Source organism: Petaurus breviceps, unplaced genomic scaffold, assembly GCF_028583685.1.
Source record: "Petaurus breviceps papuanus isolate PSGF00001 unplaced genomic scaffold, PetGlider_PUasm1.0 582, whole genome shotgun sequence".
Classification (NCBI taxonomy): domain Eukaryota; kingdom Metazoa; phylum Chordata; class Mammalia; order Diprotodontia; family Petauridae; genus Petaurus; species Petaurus breviceps.
In genome coordinates this window covers 6032941-6047611 of record NW_027186390.1, presented here as the reverse complement: position 1 = coordinate 6047611, position 14671 = coordinate 6032941, and the positions used below count along the sequence as shown (strand labels likewise).

The 14671-nt window shown below is 40.6% G+C and overlaps 2 long non-coding RNA genes across 2 annotated transcripts in view; one reads left to right on the top strand and one right to left on the bottom strand.

The window, feature by feature from the left end:
• Positions 1–2566: 2566 nt before the first annotated feature.
• LOC138173438 (uncharacterized) lies at positions 2567–3416 on the top strand. Its single transcript, XR_011171398.1, has 2 exons — positions 2567–2812; positions 3133–3416. It is a non-coding gene; the product is annotated as an uncharacterized lncRNA (long non-coding RNA).
• A 6260-nt stretch (positions 3417–9676) lies between these two features.
• The window catches only part of LOC138173517 (uncharacterized), a 104305-nt gene continuing 99310 nt past the window's right edge, over positions 9677–14671 (bottom strand). Inside the window, exon 2 of the long non-coding RNA XR_011171423.1 lies at positions 9677–10033. This is a non-coding gene — a long non-coding RNA (uncharacterized lncRNA). The remainder of the gene's footprint in view (positions 10034–14671) is intronic.

Sequence of the window (14671 nt, the reverse complement as noted above, 5' to 3'; positions counted from 1 at the left end):
CCTTGGGCTAATAGGATCATGAATGTAGGGCTGGAAAGGACCTTGGAAGCCAATCCTCATTTCACAGATGAAGAAACTGAGACTGAAACAAGTTCAATGAGTCAGCCAGGGTCACATAGCTAGTTAGTGTCTGAAGTGGGATTTGAATTCTGGTCTTCCTGACTCTAGCGCTCTATGGTCAGTAGCATCAGGATAAGAAAGTTTTCTTGACATCCTGATCACCTCCATGACTCTGGCCCTGGTTCCTGTTAGAGTGATTGTCATCTGGACTTCTGCTTTCTTCTTCTTCTTTCCCAGTAGTCCCTAGCTTGACAGTTATCTCTATGCCATCTTCAGGCCACAGGATTCTGGGAAATGTAGTCTTCTAGTATGGTTGCCATGTTCTGTAGCTGCTCCACATTCAATCTCAAGCTCTCTTCTCTCCAACCCTCACCGAGGGGTGGGAAAAGGACAGGTGACAGGTATAAAAGGTCCCTGCTAGTTTCTGTATGACTGATATTAAACATGTGTTTTCTATACAGCTTTGTGGGAATGTTCATCCCCGTGAATTTCAGGTTTTTATAAATATGAGGAGCCTTTGATCTCTTGCTAATTATAATTTGAACAGTGTCTCTTATCCATCCTTTTATTTATTCTTGCAGCATCCGTGGGATGTTGCATATATAATGCCACTTGTCATCTTTGTGCCTCGGTTTGCTCATCTGAAAAAAATAGGATAATAATCTTATCTACCACATAAGATTATTGAGTCTTTCCTCATAACTGAAATTATCTCATTTGAATTTCACAACAGCCCTATGAGTTAGATAGTAAAGTTATTCTTATGCCCGTTTTGTTGTTGTTGTTGTTTAGTAATTTCAGTTGTGTCTGACTCTTTGTGACACCATTTGGGGCTTTCTTGGTAGAATGGTTTGCCTTTCCTTCTCCAGCTCATTTTGCAGATGAGGAACTGAGGCAAACAGGGTTAAGTGACTTACCCAGGGTCACAAACTTGTATCTAAGTCTTTCTGACTCCAAGCCCAGTGCTCTAGTTGCCTATTTTGCAGATCAGGAAATTTTGACACAAAAATTAAAGGACTCTGATAATGAATGTCAGAGATAGGCTTTGAATCCAGATCTCCCTGACCCCTGAACCAGTGCTCCATCTAGTACAAAATCCTGGTTCTATGAAGCATTTTGACAAGGTAAAAGCACTATGCATATAAGAACTATTGGCATTATTTTAACAGATTAGATTTCTAGTAGTCCAAGAAAGGGGTACTAGCTAGGCTTTAGGAAAGTCTTCTTGTCATAAGAAGAACTGGGGAATTGTCATCAATTGTCCTAAAAGACTACATGATAGTAGTTCATCTGTTCCTCACCAGAGCATGCCAGGGTTTGGGAGGACTTGGGCATGAGGTGTGATGTAGCATGACTCACTGATTTGTCAGTCAGTCAATAAATGCTAGCATTTATTAAGGGCCCCTTACATGCCAGGCACACTGCTAAGCCCTGAGATACAAAGATAGACAAAAAATAGTCTCTGACTTCATAAAGTTCCCAGCCCAACGTGGGAGACAACTTACAAACAACTATGCACAATCCAGGTACAGAAAGGGTAAACTGGGGGTCATGTCAGGGGGAGGAATCACTGAAATGAAAGAAAACTAGGACCGATTCTTGCCTTATCCTAAACTATATTAAGCAGAGACTTTCCTTCAAAGGTAACTGGATGATGATGGAAAAGAATAAATGAAGGAAAATTGAAAATAAATACCATATAGCCTTTAGGAAATGTTTCTTTTCCTCCTAACTTTTAGCTTGGAAGAGAGTGAAGACGTATACTGAATGACCACAAGGTGTGAGGATCTAATACCCCTTCCCTATTGGACTATCCGGAAAGAAAACAAAACAGGAAAGTTAAAAGTTTCCAGGACTGACTGCCTGAATTTATTTAAAACAAGGTTCTTCTGAGTGCAATGGCAATAGTTAGATGTCTGGAGCTGGAAGGGACCTCAGAGGTTAACCAGATGAAGAGATTTATTTTACAAAGAAAGAAAGCGGAGCTCAGGGAGGCTACTGGACTCGCCCTAGGTCAAGGAGGCAGTGAGTATCAGAAGCAGGATTCAAGCCCCTGCTTCGGGGCTCTAGGCACCGGGATTCTTCCCAGACGGGCACACCACGCCGCCTTGTTCGGAGATTGATGGAGCTTCCGCAGCCAGCAGGTGTGCGGGCAGGCCAGGGACGCGGATTAGTTGTTTTGCAGGGTCAGGTTGGCTAGCTGAGAGCTCTGGCTAAGTGTTCAGATTTGTCTTTCCGTGGCAGGATGCTCAGCCCCACCAGTCCGGAGACAGGTCTCTGCTTGCTAGCTAGCATCTTACTTCCTTGTTTCCCATCTGGAGCTGGAGCCGGAGCCGGAGCAAGATCGGGGCGGGAGGGAGCCAAGGGAGAGAAGAGAGGCGAGCGATTGGCTTGCAGCATTTCACAAGTCTCCATGAGAGCCACGTTTCTGTGCACGTCCTATTAGTCAGAGTTCCTCTCCCTGGTCAGCCAGTGGTGCCACTGCACTGAAAATCGGGCTTGTTTACACAGCCCATTATTCTCGCTTTGCAGTTGCTATAGCAACCACCAGGGGTCAGTTTATAGAAGGAGAGGAAGTTCACTTTGGGGGAGTTCAGTTTTCCAGCTCCTGATCTAGGCATAGCTGGAAAACAAATGGACCCAGCACCCGGGGAGGAAACACATTGGAAAGTTTCCGATGTGCAACACCACCCAAGGTTTCCAGGGTCTTTAGAAGATGCTCTTCCCTTCCTCCTCTAAAGAGATGTTCTAAGTAAGGGGATGGTGAGAGAGGGCAAATGCTTTATCTTCTGCATGCTGAGGTCACAACGCACACGTTTTTCTTTCTTGCCCCCAAGCACGCGCGTGCACACACGCACACACGCACACACACACACGCACACACACACACACACACACACACACCCACATTTCCCTCCCCCCCTCCCCCCGCTCGGGATCCCTCAAACATTGTACAGCAGCTAGGATACTGGACATGACTTATCTTTTTACTTATATGCTTTCCACTAATATTGCACCTTTCATCTGGGTATTGGCAAATTTGGACTGTTTCTATTTTCATCTTTTTCACAGGCAGCCAGTCAAGGAGAGAGGGACAAAATGACCTGCCTCGGAGTCCAAAGTCAGGGGGTGCTCCAGATGAACTACCGCCAACTTTGTAAGACAGACTGGGCAAACTCCCATGATGCCAGGTCATGAAACAGTTTCCAGGTGTGGGGAGCTACAGCTGCTCCTTCCCCTCCCCTTACCAACACAGGCATACATACAACATGCAGTTTGCCCCCCTCTTTTCACACATGCCAGATACCTGCCTACCTGTCCTTTAGAGAAGTGATTAAAATCTAAACTGCAAAGGCCCCCAGAGTGCTGGTACAGTGTGGATGGGGAACTAAACTTGGAATCAGGAAAACCTAGGTTCTAATTCCATTTCAGACACTTATTAGATGTGTGTGTGACTCTTGGCAAGACCTTGACAATATGCTTTTGTTTTAAAATGAATGCACCTCAGCTTTAAAAGCAGGAGAGTTGACTATAAAACAAATGGATCCAGCAAGGATAAGGTCTCTTCTAGAGCTAAATCAACGGTTGTATAATCCTAGAAAGGAGAAATAGTGGGGCAAATAATTCTGGAAGTAGGCAAGCAGTAACTTCCCTACAACCTGACTGTGGGAGTGACTTGGGGTATTGCAGAGGGTCCAATAATCAGGCAGTTCCTGGGACTTGTGCTAATGTACATCTCTCACATCCAAACAACCACCCCAGAGCAAGAGCCAGTGACCACAGAAATTCATCCCAGACATTGAAGGAATTGCAGAATCCTAGAATTCCATGCCTGGCATTTCCTTCTGCCTGCCATTGTCAAGCTGGGGCAGGGGGGGGGGAGGGATGGGTACCTGGAGGAGTATGAGGTGGCAGCATTGAGTGTGGTGAGGGAAGAAGGGGTATAGAAGAGAAAGGTATTCCTCAGTCCCCCCCCACTCCCACAGCCTCCTGCCCATTTCTCCACCCCAGTCCCCAGTCAGTCAGTTCTTAGATCATTCTCTGGCCCAGATGCCCATGCTGAATGAATCAGCCTATTTCTGCTTTTCCTCTGAAATTTAGGTGAATCTCAAGCTGGGAGTATACAAAGACCCCAGCTTTCCCTAACTCAAGAGTTCTTACCTTTTGTGTGTGATGGACCCCTTTGGCAGTCTGTTGAAGCCTGACACTGTTTCTCAGAATGTTTTCAGATAAACAAAGTAAAATACATGTGATTATGAAAGAAACAAATCATACCAAAATGCAGTTATCAAGTTATATATTATTTAAACTTTGTGGACCCCAATTTAAGAACTGGTTTTAAGTATTGAGTTTAGGGATACAAAACAAAAGAGAAAGAGAGACAGAGAGAGAGAAACAGAGAAACAGAGAAAGAGAGAGAGAGAGAGAGAGAGAGAGAGAGAGAGAGAGAGAGAGAGAACAGAAATATAATGGAAAGGGATTTTATTCCAAAGGAAAAGAAAGAAGATGACTAGGAAGATAACCCAGGACCAAGAAGAGCCCCGACAGGGATCAGTGAAAGGAAGCTCTCACCCTGCAGTTTCTCTGAGACTCAGAGCCCCTTGCCCGCCCCTCCCCCACAACACCTATTTATTTAGTTTACTCCCCCCAGAATCTTTCCCTGCCAGTAATTCTGTCCCAGGCCACCACTACCCCCACCGTCTCCCCTATCCTCAGAGTTTTAGAACTGAAAGGAAGGGGGAGGGGGAATGACCCAATGCTAGTGTAGTTGAGGTTGGAGGAAACCAGTTCTTGGCATCCCAAATTGAATGTCTAAATTTATTTTCCCAAAGAAACATCATTATACACAGTGATTGGGTTCTATACTATTATTAGTACAGAACTGTATTCTAGGTACATTATGAGTCATATAGGGTTTTGTGGGTTAGTCTAGGAATCTAGTCACTGTTTATAATGCTATTTCTAGAGGGAAAATACTTTTAGAGACCAAACAAATCAAATTAGAGATGAACTTCTGGACCACAACCATTTTCTATATAGAGAAGCTCTCTCTATTAGCTGTATCAGAGATTCACTTTAACTTACTTTGAAATCCATCTTAACTTTTCCTTGAGGGGTAAACTCAGTTTTTTAGTGGAAGATTATTTTATATATACATATATACATAAGACAGACATAAAAGTATATGTTATGTGTATATAATATACATATATATTATATGTTACAATATATGTCTATATTATATGTATAGATTTATAACATGTATATGTTTTTTTTTTTGACAGAGAAAGAACTCAATTATGCATTCTTTCCTTCAGGGAAGACTCTCATTTGTTCCAAATTTAATCTAAACCAAGAATTCATAAGTATCACATTAGTATTTGAAAATTTTTAATAGCAAACAAAAAGCCTAACTTCCATCTTTAGTTTGTTTGCAAAACACTGTGCATGCAGATATAAATGGGGTAAATTGTATTCTACCAAATTCTCATAGTTAGGGATCGCAGGCTGGTTCTGTGAAAGTTTTGCAGAACAGCCGGGACTATTGGCTATGATCTAGTCTTTATATTTCATCCCTAAGATTCATCTGAGGCCATAACTTAAAGCAAACAATTCAAACAAGACAATCAATCAATCAATCAGTAAGCAGTTATTAAATACCTACTATGTGTCAGCCACTGTGTTATGGGCTAAGGATACAAAGACAGACGGGCACAGGTGAAAGCAAAATTACCATAATAAGTTCCATAAATCGTCCACCAACTAAACTTGCCAGTTTTCCCACAGATCCACTCCTAAACAGGTGATTAAAGGAAAACTGTCCAGATAAAAATCATACTATAAAGGAATGTTCTCACCTGTTACTAACTGAATTTTGAAATCTTAAAGTACTTTTCATCACCATCAAGCAAAAGATGTTATTTGGAGGCTGGTGCTAAGAGTCCAGGATTGTCCACTCTAATTTGGCTCCCACGGCCAAGCCTCAAAGTGATACTGGGAGAGGAACTCCTCATCTCTTTTAGTTTCACTATGGGTAAAATGAAGATACTATATTATTACAGGATCCCTGTCTTAACTGGAAGTCCATTGTGGGAGCTGCTCTGAGGAAAGGCAGGAAGTTTGAAATGTGATTATTTATTCTGGGTTTTGTTTTTATTTTTTTTTTTGCAATAACAATGGATTAGAAACTAAAACCAAAATCTAGTCAGTTTTTCTCCTTCAGGCTGTTGAGCAGTATTATACCACTGGTTCGCTTGATTAGTACTACAAAAAGACCTCATTTACTGAAATCCTATTTTCTTTTTTTTTTTTAATGAACAGTTCTCTCCTTGGGTTTTTGTATCATGTAATAATAAAACCCACATTTAAAACTTTAAACTGATGGACAGTGTTTCTTTAACACCATTCAACAGCTGTTAAGTAGGATAATCAACTGTTTATCCTCATGTCACTAATTCAAATGCTAATTGCTCTCAATGCTCCAGTTTATTCATCCACTCAATCCTTACCAGGTGTGTTGCATGCTAAAATGATGCTACAGTAACCATGTGCCTTCAGCTATTCAATTCAGGATACACATACAAGCTAGAAGACCAAAGCAAAGGGGATAAATGAATGTTTGTTGATATTGAAAGCCATGGGCCTTGGGACCTTGAGAATTAGCCAAAGAGGAAAAAAAAAAGCAATTTGTTTTAGGTAGGAAAACTGTTCTGATAATGATTTTAAAGTGGATTGCAAAAGCCAAATGAATTTCACATGTGGAACAACTTTGTGATTGACATGCAATGCACAATTTCAAAATGCTTTAAAAATGCTATGAATATTTTGGCTTTTCAAATTGAATTTTTTCTTGAAAACCTTTAAAAAGATAGAATGATGCTTACAATTTTTCAGTCTTGTTCTTCCTAATTCCATGTCCTTCTTAATTCTCAACTTTCTAATAAACTTTTCAAAAATAAGATGCAAAGGGCTGCCTTGTTTTTGTTCTTTTGAATAGTTGTTGCTGCTACAGGATCCCTGAAGTATGTTTTGATAAATAATTTTTAGTTCTGAAAGACTTCCTTGATTGCATCAGAAGCAGTTATAGCAGAAAAGACACTCCCATCCCTACTACTTAGGATCTATGTGACACAGCAAATCACTTAAAATTTCCCCGATCTCTTGCTTCCTTACTAAACTAGAGACAATTTTTAAGGTCCCTTCAAGAACTAAATCGTATTTTTTTTTTAAGAAACCATCCAAAAGTTCTGCCAACAAATAACTATTTAAAAGCATAGCTTTAGAGCTAGCAGAGACTTTAGAAGCCATCTACTCCTCTCCCCTCACCACCTTATTTTACAGATGAAGAAACAGGCTCAGAGAATTTGAATGACCTACCCAAGGTCACCTTGGCAGTAAGAATCAGAGGCAGCATGTGAAAGTAGGTCTTCCTAACTCCAAAGTTGGCATTCTACCCACGATTATAATATTTATTTATTCCCATTGATTGAATTCCTTCTAAGTATTCAGCAGTCTACTACGTGCTGGAGAGCATACCAAACAAGATTAAAATATGATTGCTGTCCTCAGTGACTTTCTAGTCTAATTGGAAATAAAAGCCTGTAAACTGGTGCACATGCTCATGTGCATAAGGACTAAGGTAAACCTGGAAGAGATAGAGCTTGAACAGGCCTTAATTGATGCTAAAAATTTTGCAAAGCAAAAGGGAAAGATACAGTCAAGCCATGGGAAGGGACGCACCATGAGCAAAAGCACAGAGGTAGAAATGAGCCTAGTAATACAATGGGTACCATGTACATAGTACAATGGAGAGGGCTCCCTAATCATAGAGGAGGGCACCCAAATAATATGAGATAGTTTAGAAGTCTCAGACCTCAGGATACATTGCACAACATTTCTCCTCTATGAATTTCATGTAATCTCTTTTCCTTTTGTTCAGACTAATATGTAATTAGATTAACAAATCATGGTAGAGCACTGACCCTGGAGTCAGGAGGATCTGAGCTCAAATGTGACCTCAGACACTTGACACTTACTAGCTGTTTGACCCTGGACAAGGCACTTAACCCCGACTGCCTAGTCTCCTCTCCCCCCCCCAAAAAAAATCTTCATAAAGAAAAAGAAAATTTACAATTTTTCGTAGTATTAATGCAAAAAGATAAATGCTGTAAACTTAACTATGAAACTTAAGTTGGATTGTTCCGGCAGAGTATAACCTTTGTGTATACAAAAGACCCAGGCACAAAGGGGTACCTAGGAACCTGAGAAATCTCTTCACTGACTAGATAGCCCCATAAGTCTAGCATCTACTCACTATGTGTCAGGATGCTGAGAGTAATATGACAAAGGCTGAATAAAGCCCTAGACCTAGAATCAGGAAGGCCTGGGTTTGCATCCCATCTCAGACATTTATCAGATATTTGACCCTAGGCAAGTCACTTAACTTATGTTTCCTAAATTTCTTCTTCTATAAAATGATGGGGTTGGATTTTGATGGCCTATGAGGGCCTTTCTAGCCTTATTTCTATAATCCTATGAACCTAAAGCCAATCACATAGAGCAGAAGAGAAGAAGTTTTTCTTTAAAAACAGAAGGAAAATCTACATTTTACAATAACCTGAAATCCAAGCCATCCTGGAATGAGCATAAGCTAGCATTTATTAAGTATCTTCTATGCACTGGGAACATGGAACATGAAGAAAAATCTATAGCTATATCTATCTATATACATAAATATATGTGTATATATATATATAAATGTCTAAATAGAGAGAATGTGAGAAAGAGTAGGGAAGAGAGAATGTGAGAGGAGAAAGAATGGGAAGGATGTGTATGATAGAGACAGAGACAGAAAGAGAGAAAAGAAAAGAGGGGGAGAGAGAGGGAGAGACAGAGACAGCACAGACCAGTGATTTCCTTAGTTAGGGAACTTACTGAGAGGGAATTCCCTTAATTAGTGCAGATCATCAAGGGCTCTTCAATTGTGGAGACTTGCCTGGGACCCTGTGAGGTCATATGACTTGCCCAAGGACACATAATAGCTAGTAATATGTGACAAAGGCATGACATGGACCCAAGTCCTCTTGACTCTAAGGCCAGCTCTCTATCATGCACAATGCCTCTCTTATAAATAAAATACATACAAGTCTAAAATTAAGGACCCACTGCTGGACCCTGGGCAACTAGGCGGCACAGTGGATAGAGTGCCAGGCCTGGAGTAGGGAAGACTCATCTTCCTGAGTTCAAATCTGACCTCAGACACTTACTAGCTATGTGATTCTGGACAAGTCACTTAACCCTGTTTTCCTCCATTGCCTCATCTGTAAAATGAGCTGGAGAAGGAAATGGCAAACCACTGTAGTATCTTTGCCAAGAAAACCTCAAATGGGGTTGGTCACAAAGAGTAGGACATAACTGAAATGATCTCTAAAGGACCACCTTACTCTGGACCTATGCATGTGGTTGGATTTGGTTTGATCTTAAGCTGGCCTTAAATGGTCATGGGTCTAGTCTCCCTTTTCTTATACTCTTTGATTGCTTAGACTCCCATCCTGCTACCCTGCTATCTAGATCTTCCCAAAGAGAAGAATAAAAAGTATTCAGTGCATAGTATAAATCAGGTATGAGACAGGCATTTTATTCCTGCACATAACACATGCTAAACATAAAAAGATTCACATTGCACACTGACAAAAGGATTCAGTAACTTAATTTATAACTGCTGATACAATTTGCCGAAAGGCTGATACTTAAATCTTATCAGAACATAAGGCTGCTGATAGAGCAATTCTACATTTTTGTCTCAAAGTTCATGTCTTCTGGCAAACCAAACCAGTTGCTCAGGCTCTTCCTCTTTTCTGTGGCCATCCTCTTCAATGAAGAAGCTCCTCTAGCCACTGGTCAGCTTTGCTCAATGGACTCATGACTGAATTTTGAGCCTGAATTCATCCACCTCAAAATTGATCTTGATCACCTACTCAGGAAAGGAAACACAAAACAGAAAAGGCAGTCAGTAGTTCAGATACAAGCTTGCCTAGTGAAATCCCCTTACTCTGCTGGAATGGGGAAGGACCAGCCTTCCCCATTCCTCCTTCCCCTAACTTGGAATGATGCCATCTAGAAGGCTAAAGGAAGAGAGAACACCCTGTGTGTATGACCATTGTCACAGGAGGGAAGAGAGACCAAGGAACTATTCAAAGTTTACTTTGTCATATCAAAGTGATCAGTCCTTTCACCACTGGGCCACCAAATGACTGAAAGTAGAAAGGAAACTTGTCTTCCCCAAAAGGCCCAAGAACTAGGTCACCATTTGAAAGTTTCCAGAGAAGCTCTGAGTACACACAGACTCTAGATTGGCCCCCATGGGCTAATTCAATCTCTGCTCCCCTGGTAATTTCAGGAGGGGAGGTGGGGAACACTAGCTGCTGGAGGGATTAAGAAAGACCTCATGTCATATAGGAGGTGGTACTTGTGTTGAGCTTTGAAGGAGATTAGGATTCTATAAGGAAGGAAAACATTACAAACATCAGGTCAAGCTGCACAAAGGCCATTCACATGAGATCAGCTGGAATCACTTTATTCCTTTTTCTTTTTTGTGGTCACCCTTATTGATGACCTCATCACTCATGTTAGACTCATCATCACCAAGTAGCTTTCTAGACCATAGTTAAACTTTCCCTTTCATTACATGCCTATAAAGCTATCTGTAAAGTGGGTAGCCTTACTTTACAATATGGTGTGCTATCCTACAGAGGAAACCAACAGCTAACAGGACATGTGTTTTATAATTTTTTTTTTCCAATTGTGAAGATGGGCTCTATTGAGCCAGCCACAGTCTCTGACACAGTCGCTTTTGTGACCATTGGCACTCACATGTAAAGACTATTGGCTGAAACAAAGGGTGTAGTCTGTGACTGGGAAATGCAGTTTTCTCAGTGCCAAGTTATCTGGCCCATGTAGGGATTTAACCCTGTGCTTGGCAACTAATGAACTCCCAACATGTGGCCTCCAACACAAGATGCAAAGAGAGTTTATGAAAGTGGCCCTGGTCTCGTAAAAACTTCTGCCTTCTCTTTGGTTGTTTCACCACCGGTTAATAGTGGAAGCCCAGCTTCCACTAAACGTGTGATCATGAACACATCTCTTAGCCTTTCTGAGTCTGTTTCCTCATCTGCAAAAGCGGGATAGTAAGTAACAGCACCCAAATGACAAAGTTGTCGGGAGTGTCAAATGACATAATATATGAAAAGCAATTTGCAAATCACAAAGTGCTATGTAAATGTGAGCTGTTAGCATTATCATTACAAGTCACTAAGGTAAACGCTGGCAATATTTTGAGGCTTGGATCTGCCCTCTCCCTACCCCCACCCCCAGCATCTACTGCCTTCCTGGCCCTGAAATTAATTTGTATTTGCTTTGTATGTATTTTATTCATATATGTATGTGTACACGTGCTGTCTCTCCCAATAAAATGTGACCTACTTGATGACAGGGATTATTTCATTTTACTCCTTGAATCTTCAGCATTTAATACAGTTTGGCTTGGGGGGGGGTTGCCTTTTGGAGGGCAATTGGGGTTAAGTAACTTGCCCAAGGTTACACAGCTAGTTTTTTTGTGTGGGTCTTAAGTGTCTGAGGCCGGAACTGAACTCAGGTCCTCCTGACTCCGGGGCCAGTGCTTTACTCACTGTGCCACCTAGCCGCCCCTACAGTTTGTTGTTGAGTCGTTTTTCAGTCATATCTGACTCTTTGTGACTACGTTAGGGTTTTATCTTGGCAAAGATACTGGAGTGGTTTGCCATTTCCTTCTCTAGCTCATTTTACAGATGAGGAAAATGAGGCAAACAGGGTTAAGTGACTTGCCTAGGGCCACACAGCTAGTAAGCATCTGAGGCCAAATTTGAACTAAAAAAATGAGTCTTACTCACTCTAGGACCAGCGCTTTATCCACTGTGCCACCTACCTGTCTTGGCACATAGTAGATCTCCTTAGTGAGGACCCTTGATTCTCCAAAATAGGTTGCAAACCATGTCTTCTCATCTTGTACAATTGTCTTCCATATCCTTCACTAAATCCTCCACAGAAAATTATCTAACATACTGGAGGCCTTCCTCTGCATCTTTTAATATTTCCTTTCACTGCCTTGCACATAGTAGGCACATTAAGTTATTAAAACTTTGTTGAATGAATAAATGAATTATACCATTCTAGCACTCTTCTCTCCCCATTGTAGCATTCTGATGATCCATATGCTACCTGATCAGTCCATGTCCTTTCTAGTAATACGTGTCTGTCTTTTACCCAGCTTTTGTGATGTCATTGTTGGGCAGAATAATATGTTGAAGCCTTACTTGCTTTTTTTACCATGGTTTTTTTTTTTCCTGTTGACCATTGGGTTACCTGAAACTTTTAGTCTTTGGAGATTATGTTGCTCCATGATTCAGAGCTATACATCATTTTGAGGGAAATATTTGCATTAAGAAGTCTGTCTCTGGTGTCCAGAACCAGCCTAGGAATCAGTAAAAACACTGCAAAGTTTCTCCGAAGCAATCCAGTCTGCTCTCCTCCTCCTAGTCCATTCTGGGCCCATTGCGCTGTGTGTCTGTGGCACTTGTCCAGAAACAAATGTCCTTGTGGACTGAGTCAAGAGGCTGTGCATCCATATGCATGTCACAGTCTGGACACTCTCCATTCTTTGTCCAAAATGGAAAAAAAATACATATAGAATCTTAGATTTGGAACAGACCTTGGGGACCATTTAATCCAAACCATACCAAATAAGAATCCTCTTTATATTATTCCTGACAAGTTTACTTGATGATCCTTCCATAATAAGGAGCTTGTTCACTATCTTTGCTGTAGTCGGCATATTTTAGTTGAAAGAGTCCTAGATTTAGGATCAGAGGGCTACTTCTGAAAATTCTAGTTCTCCTGCTAAACTACCTCTATGACCTTGTCAGATAAGTCAATTAAGTTATCTGGGCCTCAGTTTCTTTCATCTGCAAAATTAAGAAAGTGAAGAGGTTGGACTCTTGGTTCCCTTGTATCTCTGAATTCTGAGACCCTTTTGGTTTTCCAGTCCATTCAGACAACTCTAATTGATAAGACATTTTCCCTTACATTAAGCCAAAATCTGCACCTCTGCAACTTCTACCTGTTCTTCCCATTTTTCCCCATGAAGGACAAATCAAATCATATTTCCAGAGCAACATAGACCTAAAGCTCATTGCTATTTGGGTTCAATCATTCAAAATAAACTTAACTGTATTGTACTAGGGCTCGTATCATCTTATCCACAACTGGATCATGAGAGATGTGTCAAATACTTTAAAAGATTAGGTAAGCTCTATCTATGGCCTTCCCACAATCTATGAGTCTGAGAGCCCCATCACAAAAGGAAATGATAGGAGTCCACCGTGATTTGTTCTTGATGAACCCATAGAGGTAGTAGGATTACTACTTCTCTAAGGACGCATGAGCCATCTTTTAATTGTTGTTGTTGGGTAGTTTCAGTTGTGTCCAACTCTTCATGGAACCATTTGGAGGTTGGAGGTTTTTTTGGCCATAATACTGAAGTGATTTACCATTTCCTTCTCCAGCTCATTTTATAGAAAAAGAAACTGAGGCAAATAGATGGTAAGTGTCCAAGGCCTGATTTGAACCCAGGTCTTCCTGACTCCAGGCTCAGCATCCAAACCACTGCATCTCCTAGCTGTCCTTGTGCCTGTAATAATGTGTTTTAAAGTTTTGCCAGGACTCTAAGTCAAGCACTGGTCTATCATATGATAAGAATTTGTCCTCCTCCCTAGCTATTCTTTCTGGATTCCTTTTGTTTATATCATCTTTTTTTACATGAATCAGCAGAAATGAATAATGGTATTTAGATTTGATAAATCTGGAGGGAAACCCTCCACTGATCTTTGTGTATAGAGATTGACAATATTTACTCTTTTCTATTTCCCTTGCTCCCTTTCTGTTATCCACAATTTTTCAAAGTTTACAATTAACGACTAATTACATCTATACGTTCTTTTAATACTTTGGGATGTAGTTTATCCAGTATGATAGCCTGAACCCACTGAGGGCATCTAGGCATAATTGATTATCTTGAAACTTTTTACTTTATTTTTTCTTTGCTAAAATATATTTTTATTGATCTACTTGGCTTTTATATTGCCTGGATTTCCCCTTATAGCCCATTCTCATCATCCTTCCAGAGAGCCATCCCAATGTATCAGAATATTTTAAAAGAAAAATAATAAGTAGAAACTCATCAATACATTGAAAAAATCCAAAAAACACATGCAATGTTCTATGCCTGTGGACCTTCCCCTTCTGCACTGTGGTAGGGGAGGTATCTTCTCATTTCTCTTCTTTAGGCTATGCCTAAAGAATTTTTTGTAATTTTTCAACATTTACTTATATTTGTTTTGTGGTGAATGTTTTTATACATTTACATTGTTATAGGCATTGCATACATTGTTTTCTTGGTTCTGTTCACTCTGCATTAGTTCATGTAAGTCTTTTCATGCTTTTTTATACTTTCATCATATTCATTGTTTTTTGCAACACTGTAATATTCCTTTACATTCATGCACTACATTTGTTTAGT